Genomic DNA, 9,692 nt, shown 5'->3' with positions numbered 1-9,692 from the left:
GGAGCACCTACAGTGCGCCGGGACTCAGGGCGACAACAACATAAGTCCGCCAGGGCCTCGCACTCCTATGACCCGGAGCTCGCCCGCCGCCACCATAGCAGGGATACAAGACTACCTTCCAGGCGAGCTAACCACAACCAACCATGGGGTGGAGCTATTACTCCAGCTCCAGTCAGCATCCTGAGACGGCTGGTAGCTGCTCAACCCTCCTAGAGGAGACGGCCTGCAACCGCTCCGGAGGCAAACAGTAGACGGCCTGTAGCTGCTCCCGCCTTCGTCAGGAGACGGCCTGTCACCGCTCTAAAGGTGCCCCTCGAGAGAGGGCCTGTAGCCGCTCAACCCTCCTGCAGGAGACGGCCTGTAGCCGCTCCGGAGGGAATCAGGAGACAGCCTGTAGCCGCTCCGGAGGGAATCAGGAGACGGCCTGTAGCCGCTCCGGAGGGAATCAGGAGACGGCCTGTAGCCGCTCCGGAGGGAATCAGGAGACGGCCTGTAGCCGCCCCGGAGGGAATCAGGAGACGGCCTGTAGCCGCTCCGGAGGGAATCAGGAGACGGCCTGTAGCCGCTCCCACCTTCGTCAGGAGACAGCCTACAGCCGCTCTAAAGGTCCCCCTGAGTCGGCCTGTAGCCGCTCCCTCTCCCAGGCCACAGTCAGTAGCCAGGCCATAGCAACAACCTGCAGCCACGTCCCCAGAAGGCTACAGCCAGTAGCCAGGCCCTACGGCAGGAGACGGCCGGTACCCACTCCACTGTCAGGTGCTGACTCCTGTTCACCAACCTACGACCCAGAGGGAGCCCCCAGCCTGGAGGAGTACTGGAGAGGCCCAGTGCCTTCCACTGGGCTCTTCTCCTTGCTGCCAGATCCAGAGAGGACTTGCCTGACGGATCCCGACATAGGCCGATGCCACAGCCCCCTCCTGATGGCGTCTCCAAACACCGGGGAGCGCAGCCCTCGGGACCTCCAGACCGCCCCCAGGACCCCCGGGCGGGACCTCCCTACACCCAGATGCCGGAGATCTTTGTCCTCCATCAGGCGCCTGAGCAAGAACTTCAGGCAGCTATTCAGTCCCAGCCCCAAGGGCCGGACTCCCACCCCAAGCCCCAAACATACAGGACCCTTCGCCACCAGGAGCCCCCAGCGAGAGAGGACGCCCCTACGCATGGTCCCGTGGACCCTGAATACAGAGGCCCCTGGCAGAAGCCAGCCCCATCAGTAGTGAGGCTGAGTCACCTCCGCCGCCCTTGCACCTGATCGCCACGACTCCCAGACCCGAAAAGAGTGACAGTGAAAGCACAGTGTCCGTGACCTAGTGAAGTGAAGGCAGAGCAGTGAATTAAGTTAATTAACAGTATAAAGGAAGTTCGTGAGAAAAGCATTAGTGACAATATAAAAGAGTGGTGGAGTGAGTGAAAGCAACAGTGAAACCGTGAACACGGCAAGGCAGTAAAATACGGGTCTGTTACAGTGAATACGCTACCAACTAATAACGCCGCATCGTACTTAGATCATAGACAGACCCCAATGTTAAAGCAATAATTACCAACACTGAAATAGTCCCACCTACTCCACCAATATATAAAACTTGGACTTCTACAGTAATAGTATATAACCCCTCTGCCCTAAGTGTTATTCACCTTATCCGACCTTGACCTGAGTAGTATCCTGCGCAATACTCATAACCCATATCTAGGCCTAGGAATTATAATTGTCCGGTATTCCAGTAAATCCGTATTCGTGACATCTACCCATTCCACTGTAGAATTTAGTAATACACATGTAAGGTTGTTGCCCTGAGTTTTTGTGTCCTGCCACTCTCTTATTTGTCTAAACTCCGGTCTAGAAAGAGAACCCAGCTACATACTAGGCGTTAGAGGGAGGGGAAGCTGATCCCAAAAACACTTAGCATTACAGCCACCATAGCAGGAAAGCGAGACTACCTTCCGGGCGAGCCGACTACCGACAACCATGGGATGGAGCTATTACTCTAGCTCCGGTCAGCACCTCTGGGATGGCCAGTAGCTGCTCAACCCTCCTACAGGAGATGGCCTGCAGCCACTCTGGAGGTAACAAGGAGACGGCTGGAAGCTGCTCTGAAGGTGCCCTAAACAAGATGGCCGGTAGCCGCTCGATCCTCCTACAGGAGACGGCCTGCAGCCACTCCGCAGGTAACAAGGAAATGACCAGTAGCTGCTCTGAAGGTGTCCCTCAAGAGACGGCCGGTAGCCACTCAATCCTCCTACAGGAGATGGCCTGCAGCTGCTCCGGAGGTAACAAGGAGACGGCCGGTAGACGCTCCCTCCTTCGTCAGGAGATGGCCGGTAGCCACTTTGAAGGTGCCCTTGAGTCGGCCTGTAGCTGCTCCCTCCCCCAGGCTACGGCCAGTAGCCAGGCCTTAACAACGGCCGGTAGCCGTTCCTCTGTCAGGTGTTGATTCCTGCCCACAAACCTACGACCCAGAGGGAGCCCCCAGCCCGGAGGAGTATTGGAGAGGCCCTGTAACTACCACCAGGCTCTTCTCACTGCAGCCTGTTCCTGAGAGAACCTGCCTGACGGACTCCGACGGAGGCCGAAGCCGCAGCCCACTCCTGACGGCATCCCCAACCGCCGGAGCCCGCAGCCCCCGTGGCCTCCAGACCGCCCCCAGGACCCTCGGGAGGGACATCCCTTCACCCCGATGCCGGAGATCTTCGTTCTCCATCAGAAGCGTGAGCAAGAGGTTCAGGCAGCTGTTCGGCCCCAGCCCTGACGGCCAGACTCCCGCCCCAAGCCCTGAAAGTGCGAGACCCTTCGCCACCAGCAGCCCCGGACGAGAGAGAACGCCCCTACACGTGATCCCGTGGCCCCTGAATACGGAGGCCCCTGGCTGAACTCAGCCCCGTCAGTAGTAAAGCTGAGTCATTCCCGCCGCCCTTGTACCTGACCGCCAGTACCCCCAGTCCCGAAAGTGAGTGACAGGGAAAGCACAGTGTCCGTGACATAGTGAAGTACGGGCAGAACAGTGAGTTATCAGAATATGGAAAGTCAGTGAGAAAAGCATCAGTAATAATATGAAAGAGAGGTGAAATAAGTAAGATAACAGTGATACAGTGAACGCTTCAAGGCAGTGGAATAAGGGTCTGTCTCAGGTGAACACGTTACCATATAGTGACTCCGCCTCACATTAAGATCATACGGAGGCCCCAGTGCAAGAGCAATAATTGACCACAAGACAGACAAACCAATTAGCCTGCCAGCAGTGAAAACAGTGCCACAAACTCCAATAGCACACAGAACCTAGACTTTCCCAAATAGCAGTGTTTAGCTTCACTGCCCTAAGTGCTATTCACCTTCCCTGATTTTGTCCTAAGTAGTATCCAGCGCGATACTAACACCCAGTATCTAAGCCTTAGAATTATAATTGTTCAGCATAACTGTATTTGTGACATCTGCCCGTTCCACTGTAGGATTTAGCAATACACATGTAAGGTCGTTGCCTTGAGTTTTTGTGTCCTGTCTCTCTTATTTGTCAAAGCTCCAGTCTAGAAAGAGAACCCAGCTACACACTAGGCGTTAGGGGGACGGGAAGCCGACCCTAAAACACCTAGCATTACAGTTAATATGTGAAAAAAACAAAAAAAAATGTTCCGACGAGCTGGACTTTATTAGATCATATAGCCCTGCTAGGTGACAAGAAGGCGTACCCCTCCCGGCTTTGCAGCTACCGGGCGTGGCTCGAACTCACGACCCAAGTTCGACGCTCTACCACCGAGTTCGACGCTTTACCACTGAACCACCCTTCTCCCTACTATGTGTAATAAAATACACACCGCCGCCGTCGCCGGACCAACCACCCCGCCACCCCCCACCCCACTGCCGACTCCCAGCTCCACCACCACCCCAGGAGGACACCACGGCAGGCCAGGGCAGGGTAAGACTGACCCAGAGCGAGAAGGGAGCCGGGACGCCCCTACCTTGAGTCCCTCTTCCACGGAACTGACCCAACAACAACCATGCAGGAAGAAGAGACGACCCTGCGAGCAGGGCAGCCTTCACCAGGTTCGGGGTGGGACAGTCTGCTCCAGAAACAGTCCCAAACAACACTGCGAATACGGCTATCGTATGTACTGGGGAGGGAGCGGCCATCGTACGGCCCTCAATTGTTTCCCCCTGTAACACTGCCAACACGGCCATCGTACGTGTGGGGGAAGGAGTGGCCATCGTACGCCCTTCAGTTACAGACCCATCTGGAGACGGCCTCGGTGGAGTAGCTACTGAGCGCACACTGACAAGCAAAGGAAGGAGAAGCGGAACCGCGAACAAGGCCATCATACGTGTCGGGGAGGGAGCAGCCATCGTACGCCCCTCATCCACTTTCTCCTCCTTCTATGGGAGTAACACCGCCAACACGGCCATTGTACGTGTGGGGGAAGGAGCGGCCACTGTACGCCCTTCAGTTACTTCCCGTCGGGCAGACAGAGCCGTGATAACAGCCATCGTACGTGCCGGGGAGGGAGTGGCCATCGTACGCCCCTCATTTGCTTCTTACTCACTCCCCCACTGCTCTCCGCCAGGAGTAAGAGGCGACAGACCCGGCTCCTGGAGTTATATGGCCCCAGCCCCGAGGGCCACCTACCAGGTCGAGGCCCCCAGACCGGAGGGCCTCCCTGCACCCCACCGACGAGGACCCTACACGAGGGCCACTTACCAGGTCGAGGCCCCCAGACTGAAGGGCCTCCCTGCACCCCCCTGACGAAGCAAGCCCGGGCGACGACGCCCCTGCGGGTGGTCCACTGCCTCCTGCAGGAGGGTTCCCCTAGAGGGTCCCCTCCCACGCCCGGGCGCCACCTCTGTTAGCCCAGGGACCGGGCTTTAGTGGCGACTTCAACGTATGTCATGTATAAGGGTAAGCCTCAGAGACAGTGACAAAGGTGACAGTGAAACAGTGAGGAAGATATAAAGTAACGCACCATAGCAGTGAACATCAAGGCAGTAAACCAGGGTCAGAGAACATATATAGCAAAGTGACTGAATGTAAAGAGACTCCCTCAGCGGCAAAAGAACAAATGCACTATTACAATAGTGTCGCCGCGGGTAAGTGACAGTTCCTGGTGACGTGCCGCGAGCTATGACAAGTGTATGCAAATATAAGCCAACCAGACCAGTTGTTCCAATCATATATTGTGCATCCTGTCCAGATCACTAAATGACAAATATTCACTGTTTATAATACCGATGCCATGTTCTAATAATTACCAACATATAATATATATATGAATTCTGCCCTTGACATTCTTGTGTGTATTGTTTGTGTTAGTTAACCCTCTCTGTCTTGTTCATACCATATCCAGTGTCTCCCTGTTTTTATATTGTAAGGTGTATTGAATTAATGCAATAGATGTGTTAAGGTGTACTGCCTAGTTTTTATGCCCTGTTCCTCTGTTGGTGCTTTATTTCCGGTCCGGAAAGAGGACCCGGCTCAGTCGCGGGCGTTTTTAGGACGAGAGGTCGGACTAAAAACATCCCGCATAACACGTAAATATATACATGTTTGAACGTAGTGCGAACTGTGGCAATATCGGAACCCAGTCCAGTCCAGTCCATTAAAGTGTTGGGATTGCCTTTACTTCGGCTGGGGAGCGCGATAGCTCAATGGTAGGGTGTCGAGCTCTAGACCGTCGAGAGTTCGCGCCCCGCCTGAGTGGCTACCGTGCTGGAAGGAGTATTCCTAGCAGGGCTGATCTAATGAGGTCTAGTGCTGGGGATTATTCCTTCCTTTGCTTCGGCTCCCTAAACGCATCGTTGTCATTTTCTTAATTGTCTTTGTCTTTGATTATTTTACTTATTTTCTTCCATAATCGTGTGAGGAATCATTTCTTTTCTTCTGTCTTGTATTCTTTTTTTTTTTTTTTCCAGTAAAAAATAGTACTTCAGCTATTTTCTCTTGTTCATGTTGATATGTTTTTTGCATGAAAGTATATTTTCTTCTAATGGTGTCATAAGCGGGGCATTCAAGGATAATGTGTTCTTGTATTTCCTCCGATTCTCCACATGATGGGCATGTTGTGTCCTGGTTCTGGTATCCACTTTGTTTTTCCTTGTTCATCATCATCATCATCCGGACTTCCTTTCCCACCCTAGTGCAAGGTGAGGAGTAGGAAAGTCCAGAGAACCTAACTTTGCTCAGTCCAATGGGCCACGCTTCATTCAACCACCGGAATCCTTGCTCTATCTGATACGCCAAAAACATTCACCACGATCTGTAGCTTCGCGTAAACATCTCCGATAGTCAATCTGGACGCTGTCACGTTAAAAAAGGGTGCCAAATCCCTGATCATGCTCTTCTCCTCACAATATTCATCCAGCCAAATCGATCTCTTGTCAGTTCCCTAAGCCTCACCGACTTCCAAACCTTCCTCACGCACTCATCCACCATATCCCTCCACCATCTCCTTGGCTTACCTTGTCTCCTCCCTCCTTCAAATTCGCTCAGATATACCTTTTTCACCACTCTACTGTTATCCATTCTCTCCACATGACCATACCATTTTAGTACACTGTGGGGAGGGGAGGAAAGATTCTTCTCCAGTATCCCTGCATGAATGAGGCGGCTGAAAAGGCCCATTTCTCTCTAGTTTTTCACTCCATGTCCTCTTCTGTTCACACTTTCTTGTAGATATTTCCATATTTCTTCCGCCCTTTATCAATTTGGACATACAGTTTCATGACATGGATAGTCTAAGGACTTCTCGCACTAATTCAACACCATTACTTCTGTGTTAAACAGCTTCACTATCACTTCATGGAGAATGTGAGTGCATTCAAGTACTTGGGTAGTGTGATGAGTAAGGATGGAACTTTGGGGGATGAAGTAAATGAAAGGGTACAGCAGGGAAGGAACACTGAAAGCAGTGATGAGAAATAGGGAGGTGAGTATGGAAGTTAAGAAGTCACTGCATGATGGTATTGTGATCCCTACCCTGACGTATGGAAGCGAGGCGTGGACCTTGCAAGAAGGGAACAAGTCAAGAGTGAGAGCAGTGGAAATGAGTTACTTGAGAGGAGCATGTGGAGTGACTTGGAGGGACAGGTTGACGAATGAAGAAGTGAAGGAACGTTGTGGGGTAGATGTGGATGTGGTTGAAAAGACTAGGAGAAATACACTGAGGTGGTTTGGACATGTGGAGAGGATAGAGAATGAAAGACTGACTAAGAGGGTGTATGTAGGTGAGGTGGAGGGAGGGAGAGGGAGGGGTAGACCGAGGATGAGGTGGAGGGATGGAGTTGAGAGGTATATGGGGGAGGGGGGGGTGAGTTGGGGGGAAGGGAGTCAAATGGTGGGTGACAGAGTGACCTGGAGGCGTTTTGTCTGCGGCCACCCTTTGCGGGATTAGGGCGTCGGGCTATAGATAGATAGATAGATAGACTATCACTTCAAAGCTAATACCACACTATCTTTTCCGTTTCTGCCATTACCTGTCTCTACCTTTGTGCCACAAAGGTTAGTTCTGCACTGCAGCAACCTATGGCGTTGTTTTATACTCTTGGCTAAATGTCCATCCATCCATTCATCATCCAATCCTGTGTTGCTCCATGAGGACCATAGGAGCACGGCGCTAGGCAAGTTGGTGCTGACATTTAAGATGAGAGTGACCAACCTCACTCATCCCTGAGTGGCATTACGTGAGCAATAAACCCCAACCATCCCTTAGATATAAATCTGCACCGGCTCAATCTGATTGGAGCACCTTAATTACCCACTAAACCGGGCGCCATAATTTGCTTACATGGTTACCACTCAGCGAAGTAAATGGTTTCCTCAGTGTAGAGCCACCTGTAGACAGAAGGAAGAGGAAAGAATGAAGGAAAGACAGAAGAGGGAGTGTAAAGTCACCCATAGGCAGAAGGAAGAAGAGCGAAGGAAAGAAAGACAGAAGAGGAAGGAAGGAAGAGAGGAAAGAGCAGACACTCAAAGCAGCACTACATCGAGTGAGTGGATGGTGAGCGCCCCCACCTACCCCATATAATTTGTTGAACCTGGCAGAAAACAAATCATACTCCCTCTATGTTTTTGTAGCTTAAGCGACTAGTGCGGGTGTTTCAATATGGCGGCCAAAGTCATTCGCTCTCGGCGGATACACTTATCTGCAATCCAGTAAAAAAAAAAAAAAAAAAGAAAAAAAAAAGTTCTTTAATTAAAAAAAAAGAACAGGATTCAGAGCGAAAACGTGTAAAAGGTAGCGAGTATTTCCAATTAAGGTTACCAGCATGGGTTGACTTCTGTTTTGCATAAATATTGATTTACAGCGCAAATAAGTACATTTGCATGTTAAGTATTTACACAAACTCAAGTCTGTCAAAGAGAGTTGTCTAAGGCAAAACACTTCTGCTACAAGTTTTTTCTCTAAATTCTGATTTTTTAATTAAACAAAATTTTGACCGAACTTCAGATAGCTAGGAGCGTATGGACCTATATGGTGATAAGAATGATAATTTTTCCAGTAATGAGTGCCGATTCGGTAAATGACCGTCGATTCGGTCAAGATCTAAAGAAGTCTTTCGATTGTTTGGACTCGAAATTTCGATTTTCGTCGAATCGTCGCACCCTCGGCCCTCGGATCTGAGCGAGGGCAGCACCAGAGGGCCAGCCTTGGGCTAGGGCACTAGGCGGCTATCGAGGAGCACGAACTGAAGTATTTATAAACAAAAGGGCCCACAAATGTAAACATTAGAAGGTTCGTGGATTAATTTCTTCTTATATTCTGTGGTGTTATCTTGACAAATTAGCAGTGACTTTCAAGAGACATGCATGATTAATGAACACTTTGTCAAGCTTTTCATTTTATGACCACAAAAAATTTCCATGTCCAGGAATTCTAAATGATATTGGCTATACTAGTGTGAGAGCAATAAGAACTGTGTGGGGAGATTCAGAACAGAGCATGTTAGGCTATTGGTTTTAGATGTGAAACCTGGTTAAAGGTACGCTTTACCTGAAGCAGTAGAAGGACCTTACAAATTTATATTCATCCAGTTAATTTTCTGTATCTTTCTGACAATTTTCCGGGTGGTAAATTGCCTTTTAATTTTTTCATTCATTGCCAGACGCCATGTATCTCAAACGGGGTGGCCAAGGGCTTAGAGTTACCGGTAATTGTTTTACAGGGAGGGGCACTAATCCTCCACCAACCCCACTTGACACGTAGGGAGAACGTTATGCCAACAGCATCTGGTGTTCCCAGGCGGTCACCCATCCAAGTACTAACCAGACCCAATGTTGCTTAACTTCGCTGATCGGACGGGAAGCGATATACTCAACGTGGTATGGCCAAAAATTTCCCACTTTTTACCAGCACATTCCTTAACCCATACCTACGATTTTCTGTCTTACTTGGCTTACTCAAAGGTGGTTTTCATTTCCCAGTTTCCCAACTGGATGCAAGGTTAGGTTAGGTTGGATAAGGTTAGGTTAGGCTAGGTTAGGTTAAGTTAGATTAAATTATTAGGTCAGTCAAGCAAGATTAGGTTAGGTTTAGGTAAACACTCAGGACAGTACCACCATTACCCTGACATTACCACCATTACCCTGACGAGTCAAAGGAGTTGACATATATAACACAGACTGTCAGGAAGAACTGATTTGGTAATATGCTTCTGCTGTTTCAAATACAGCGTACCTTTACCAAAATCAGTATTTTCCTGGTCGTTTTTGATA

At 50.3% G+C, this 9,692-nt stretch overlaps 1 pseudogene; it reads right to left on the bottom strand.

The window, feature by feature from the left end:
- Positions 1-9,194: 9,194 nt before the first annotated feature.
- Positions 9,195-9,313, bottom strand: LOC145394244 (5S ribosomal RNA; annotated as a pseudogene).
- Between the last annotated feature and the right edge of the window lie 379 nt (positions 9,314-9,692).

Source organism: Coenobita brevimanus, chromosome 26 (genome assembly GCF_032717465.1).
Source record: "Coenobita brevimanus isolate Jiangsu-jjx chromosome 26, ASM3271746v2, whole genome shotgun sequence".
NCBI classification, from domain to species: domain Eukaryota; kingdom Metazoa; phylum Arthropoda; class Malacostraca; order Decapoda; family Coenobitidae; genus Coenobita; species Coenobita brevimanus.
Note: the sequence above shows the minus strand (reverse complement) of the source record. Positions and strands in the feature narration are given on the sequence as shown.